Below are 6,911 nucleotides of genomic sequence, written 5' to 3'. Positions count from 1 at the left end.
TAAGTAGAAATTGAGAAAAAATGTTTTCCTCCCATAATTTCCCATTCCCCAGAGCCATTCCTTTTTCTGTTTCCTTCCTGCTTTGAAAGAGCTACTTACTGCATTGCCAGGAGAGGATTCTATTAAGATGAAAGAGCTTTGTCCTTGTCCAGGCAGACAAAGGGCTCTAAGGAGTGCCTGCTTGCCAGCATCTGGGAGATAAAGAGTGTGTGGCACCCCTCTCTCCTTTCCAGGCCCCAATGACGCCCACACCTGCCTCTCAAAAGTCTCTTTCTTATTGTTCTGGTTGACAATAACAACAGTAAAAATGATAAATTAATAATAAAATAATAAAAATAATGAATTAAAAGATGAAGTTTAAAACAGATCATTTCATAAAGGTTGTCACATTTTGTTAGGCTCCCCTGTGATACCCTTGAATTCTGTGGGGATATATTAGCATTCATTCATTCTTTTGTTCATTCACACTTATACATGCAGGTACTGTGTGCCAGGCAAAATACTAGACGTTAATAATGAGAGAAAAAAAAAAAAAAAAAAGAACAGTCCCTCACAAAGCTCATTGTCCATTGGGGTAAACAGATGAGTAAATAAGCTATTATGACTCAAGGTATAACAATTTACATAGTTACATACCAAACCCAGGTTAATTATTATACTGAAAGCTGGGAACAATCTATCTTAAATATAGGAAAATGTTAAATTACTGCACAGCTCCTTAATGAAATGTTTTGTAGCCATTAAAAGTTATTTTTTTGGAAGGTGTATCTTAGGATATATTAATCAGCGGTTGTTATTTTACAAAGATAAAAATGAGTAAGGTGAAAAACATAACAGTGTTATAAGTGTACCAAGGTCCTAACTAGCCAGCACCTAGTGATGATTATATTTATCTTCCAACGTACCTTATGTTAAATTGTATGTTATAATGAAACTTTAATATTTAAATGTTCCATTATACTGTTATACCTCTTTGAATAGGTTACCTATATAATTAGCTTTTTGGCTTTCAAATGTAATATTTTAAAAAGAGTTTTCAAATATATCTATATTTATATAGTGCTTACAGTGTTTATATGTTTATTTCACTTTATCTTAACACTAATCCTGTCAGGCCAGTGTTGTTATTCCCTTCTCACAGAGGGAAACCAGGCTCAGTGATGTCGAAGAACCTACCTAAAATCACAGTTAGTGGTGCCAGAACTCCAAGCTAGTCTTTTTTTTTAAACTCCAAATCAAGTGTTTCTTGCATTTCACATTGGTAGTGTTTACATCCCAATAGATCCTAGACATTTCAATTAAGCAAGGGTGTTTGAATTAGCAAAGTATATCTATTTATGTTCTTAAATTTATTTTTACTGTTGCCTCTTAGAATTAATTATTGAAATAATAACAAATACTTAACAAGTGCCTAATATGTAGAGGTAATATATCAGTGAATCCAACTAATCTCTATTTTTTCAATGTATTTTTAGTATGTATTTATATTTTCCTGATTATAAAAGTAACAACAGTTTGTGTAGAATTTTATAAAATTAGGATTATTCTGTCATAGGGGTTTAAAAAATCTTTTACCCTTACTGTGACAGGTCTGCTAATAGTTTTTTTTCAAACTTAATGTTTAAAGTTTTATCAAAATAATACATATATACAGATTAAAATAGATATATTATGATTAAGCTCACAGTGAAAAAAGAACAGTCCCTCTTCTATTTTTCCTTGTCCTGATTCCCATTCCCCAACAGACAACTTCTATTAAGCTATTTTGGGGGATGTAAACCTTGATACTCTGAAATAAGATGGAAATACAACTTTTTTTTTCTTTTTTAATTTCAGTATTAGCTTTTATATGCTGATTTCTGTTGGGGCCCTCCGCTTCCTGCTCTTATGTTCTCGATGGAAGATGCTGATTTTTCCTGACAGCCCCCTCCTCCTGCCTCTAGGGAGGAGTGACTTGCCTGTCCAGGAAGGATTTCCTCAGCTCTTTTCTTTTTCACTTGGAAGCATCTGCCTGAAGTAAGTTCTATCTGCCTAATTTTTCCTTGGTGGCATTGCTCTGCCTCCTGCTGCAGCCTGGACTGGCTGCTGTCTGACCTATGCAGACTAAAATTTCAATTTTCTCTAGTCTACTAAATCACACATATGATTTGTAACAGGTGGAAGATTTTCTTCCATACAGTTGTAAGATTACTGACATTACTTCCAACTATCTCATTAATAATGACATGGTATTTGTATAGGATGTTGTAGTATATGGAATAGTTTCACATATGTCACCCCATGTAATCCCTCCATTAATTTGGTGAAAGAGGGGTTATTATCCTCAATGTGAAGATTCATTTAACACAGTATAAGACAGTGCTCGCTGAGTGCCAAGCACTGACAAGCAAGCTTTACAAATAATTCATTTAGTCCTCAAAACAACTCTATGTAATAGAAACTGTTACTATCCTTATTTCACAGATGGGAAAATTGAGGCACAAAGATTAGGAACTTACCCAAGTTCAATTAGCTAGTAAATAGAAGAGTTGAGAATCAACACAGTCTGGCTCCAAAGTGCATGATCTTAAAGAGTATTTTATGGTGCAGACAAAAATGTTAAATAAAAAATTCAAAAAAGTAATATTCTAGAGTCAGCCAGTAGGTAAAAGTCAGAACAAAGACTTGACCCCAACTTTTTTTTAACTCCATGCCTAAAATGTTCCTCAGATTACTATGCAAGATGGCTGTCAGTACTGGAGTTTATAATAGACCAATTAGACACCCTGGGAGCATGAGCTGCTGGGATCCTGCCTCTTCTGCCATTGCTGCGATCTATGCATTTGTTAGGCAAATCTTCGATTCTATCTGCAACTGTTTTCTTAGAATGGATTTTTAGAAGCTATATTATTGGATATAATATGAGGATATAACCTTTCTAAGAACTGTAGAAAATTTGCTAAATAATGTGTCAGAAAGATAGTTTCAATTTAAACTCACTCGTGGTATTGGAAACACACCATTTTAACCACTGTTGCACCTCTCCTCTCCTTTTCTCGCTCTTTCCCTCTCTCCCCACCCCTCACCCCCCAACCTCTCCCACCCCGCCCCCACCCATCTCATCTTTAATTCACAGGTGAAAAATTGAAGCTTACCTTTTAAAAATTTTGCGGTAATTAGATAGAATACCTTTTTAGTGTTTATCAGCCACTAGCACTTTTAGCTTAAAAAAATACCTTTTATAGTTTTTTTATAGGCAAGAAATTAAACAAATCAGCACAAATACTAACATGGTCCTCTGACTCGCAGAAAAGGTTATCTTCTTAATTGTATTTATCTAAACCCTTCTAAGCTTTACAAACTGAAGGCAAATGATATGGTGGAATATTAAAACACAAACATCCTCCCGTTAAGCCAACCTAGAATATCTCCTTTTTCTTTGAGCAGATTCCAATGTTTATAGTCTGTATTTCTTTTACAGAAGAAAATAAGTTGCCACGAAATGCTTCTCACTACAATAATTACTACCAAATGTTCTATAAAGTTTCTGGATCCTGCACTGCCAAGTAGAGAAGAGTCCAGTGTTCACACGTGAAACAATCCTTTAGTGAAGCAGCCACAGGCAGCTTAAGGAAAAAGCAGCAAAAGCTTGACCTGAACTAACAAAAATTACCTGAGTAACTTCTGACAGCTCCATAAATGGTTATTCTGGATTGTGAAGACCTTACCAGAAAGTCAAGAAACAGCTGAAGATCCCAAACGATTTTTCTAGAAGGAGAGTCCTTAAGGAGAATATTCTTCACCGATGAATGTCACTTTTCAAAAACGGTAAGCAAACTGAATTTGATTACTAGGGTTCAAATCCCACCCCTCCCCCGCACTGACTTGGCTTGTGATCTTCCTTCTCTTAGGAGATCCTGGAGATGGGTGTTGTAGGGTGTGTCTTAGGTGTCACAGAGAAAGAGCCTCCATTCAGCTCATCACTACAGTGACTTCGCCAGTCTCGGCTGGAGCCTATTGAAGGGTAGCAGATAAGTCTGTATTTATGAAACTGATCTTCAGAAAAGACTTTATTTCTTGCTAAAAAATAACTTTGTCTGCACTAACCAACACATGGAGGGTGCTTGGTAAATATTAACAGCACTCTCTGAAAGGATTTGAAGGCATAGAGCACATCAGGAAAAGTAGTTTGGGTATATTTTTTATAGGTGGATAGAGGACTTCAGTGCATAGCAATAACCCAAGTATTTCAGCAGTATTTGCAGTGGCCTGCCTGGAGTATTGAGAAAGTTCCCTGATAATTGAAAATAAAGGGTTAAGTACTTGAGCCCTGAAATCTGACAGACATGGAACTGAATTCCAGTTTTACCGCTTACCAGAGGCAAGCCCTTTGGTAAATTTCTCAATCACCTTGTTTATTTTGTTCATTCATGTAAAATGGGAACCACAGGTATTAGTATCTCATAGAGTTTTCATAAGGATCAAATGAGAGAAAGTATGTGCATTTTAACACACTGGCTTTCAAGTAGCAAGCTCAGTAAATGCTTGGTACAATTATTTTGGCGAAATCTAACTCATTATGTCTTTTAGTCTATAATCATTTATGAGGATTGTCATGATTAGCCAAAACTCTAGCCTTTTAAATACCAGCAGAAACATGTGAGAAGATAGGTGACTTTTTCATAGAAATGACAGAAATATATTTCGCTTATCTCTTTTGAACATGGCAAATCATAAATCTCAGCTTGTGAATCACCATCCTGGATTCCACTGTAGGACAGAAATCCACTTGGCAATAATCAAAGCCGCTGTTTATGAAGCTTTCCTGAGAGTGGGTGGTTCTTATTTTTCCCTTGGAGTACATCGTCAGTGACCAACCTCGAAGAAAAGTCCTCAGAGATTAAAAAGCATAATATTAATGATTAAAAGAAACAAGAAACGGAAGCAGAACAAGTTAGTTCTGAGTCAAACTGACAGGGAGGGATACTGAAAAGTCTTATTCTTTTATTTTATTATTTCGAAAGGTTTATATCTTCACATTCTTTTCTAGTCTTCCTTGCTCTACCCTGCAGATGGAAGTGAGGGAACAGAAAGATATGGCAGGAGGGCAAAAGAGGAACAACCTACCAATGAAACTGCGAGGTTCTTTGAAGTGATTATTGTTCAGTTTGCAGAGGGACTTAGGTAAAGCTGACATATTTGTTACTGACCTCCTTCAAAGACAGAGTGAGGTAGGAGGAGACCTGCCCAACTTTTTTTCTTCGACTTAGGGCCATTTGTTTTTGACTCACTCAACAGCCCTGGCAGAATGAAGGATTGAGAATCAAGAAGTGAGAAACTCTCTCTCTTCCAGGCTTAGAAACTCGTATATGAAGTAAACACAGATTAGGATGACAGAGATCTTCGATATAGAAAGAACATTCATGGGCTGTGCGGTGATGAACAAAACTATGGGCCTAGTTTAAATTTATATGCCCCAAATGACCCTAGTTTTACTCAGGCAGTTCCATTTTTTCACCCTTGAATTATAACTGCCTTGGGGAGAGAAATCTTGTATATACATAAAATAGTGGTTACCAGCATAGACTCTGGAGTCAGACCATGTGGGTTCAAATTCAGTTACCAGGTGTATAACTTTTGGCAAGCTATTTGGTATCTTAGTATCTCAGTGTTCTCCTCTGTAAAATAGGGATAATAATATTTATCTCTTGCAGTGAGGATGAAATGAGTTAATACATGTAAAGCACTTAGAATATTATCCTTGACAATCTGACATATGTACTTTGTATATATTATTTTTTGAAGTCTTCATAACATCCCTATAAGTAGGTATTATTAACTCCATTTTACAGATGACCTATTCTTCAATTATAAATGGAAGCAACAACCCACTGTAGTCTTAACAGCAGTCCCTATGATGTTGTCACCAACAGAAATTACACATTTTTAAAAATTATTATTATTTATGACTACAGCACATGGTCTCCCCACTTGATCTCCCATCCAAGTGCTAACCAGGCCCAACCCTGCTTAGCTTCTGAGATCAGACATCAGGCTTGTTCATTGTGGCATGGCCATAGACCATGGCCCATGGCTCCACTGGAATGTGAACCCAGGACCCTCTACTTGTAAAGCAGATATACTAACTGTTACACTATGGAACCACGTCCGAAATTATACATATTTTTACATCACATTCTAGTTGTTCCAGAAATCTTGAAATTTCACTGACAGCATAACTTTGCAATTTCAGAGGTTATTAGGCCTGTTGCTACATCTTGTTATTTTTGTATTAATAAAAAAAAAATCATGTCTATGGCCATGCTACCCTGAACAAGCCTGATCCCATTTGATCTCGGAAGCTAAGCAGGTTCAGGCCTGGTTAGTACTTGGATGGAAGACCACCTAGGAAGACCAGGTGCCATAGGCGTAAAAAAGTAAAAAATAAAAGATTATAAACTGACAAGGTCCTTGGAATCTGTGAGATCAACAAAGGATTGCCTTGCTTAAAAAAATAATAAAAAAATAAAAAATAAATAAAAATAAAAAAATCATATATGTTGCTACATCACAAATTTCTTTATAAAAATATTTGATAAATGTATTTTAATATAATTTGTTTCTTTATAATCTTATGTGTTATAGTTTGTGCATTTAAAATCATCATTCTAAGAAAGTTTCCATAAGTTTCACTGGACTACCAAATGGCATAAAATGTCTAATTTCTTGTTTATGAGTAAAGTCTTCAAGTATTAAAAAACAGCTGTATTCCCCCACTTTCTCTCTTCCTGAAAAAATCCCCGAAAGTTCTTAGTATCCTATTTCAGGACATAACTTGCCATCAGGAAGCTGCAGTCTGGGAGGAGCCAGCCCAGGAAATGAGATCCCCTCACTGGAGAGATGCAGCAGACAACACAGAAACGAAGCCCGCT

General features: G+C 36.2%; 1 pseudogene; it reads left to right on the top strand.

Moving 5' to 3' along the window:
- Positions 1–6,290: 6,290 nt before the first annotated feature.
- Positions 6,291–6,409, top strand: LOC118614236 (annotated as a pseudogene).
- Positions 6,410–6,911: the final 502 nt, after the last annotated feature.

Source organism: Rousettus aegyptiacus, unplaced genomic scaffold, assembly GCF_014176215.1.
Source record: "Rousettus aegyptiacus isolate mRouAeg1 unplaced genomic scaffold, mRouAeg1.p scaffold_m13_p_2, whole genome shotgun sequence".
NCBI classification, from domain to species: Eukaryota; Metazoa; Chordata; class Mammalia; order Chiroptera; family Pteropodidae; genus Rousettus; species Rousettus aegyptiacus.
This window is presented reverse-complemented; position numbering and strand designations above follow the sequence as displayed.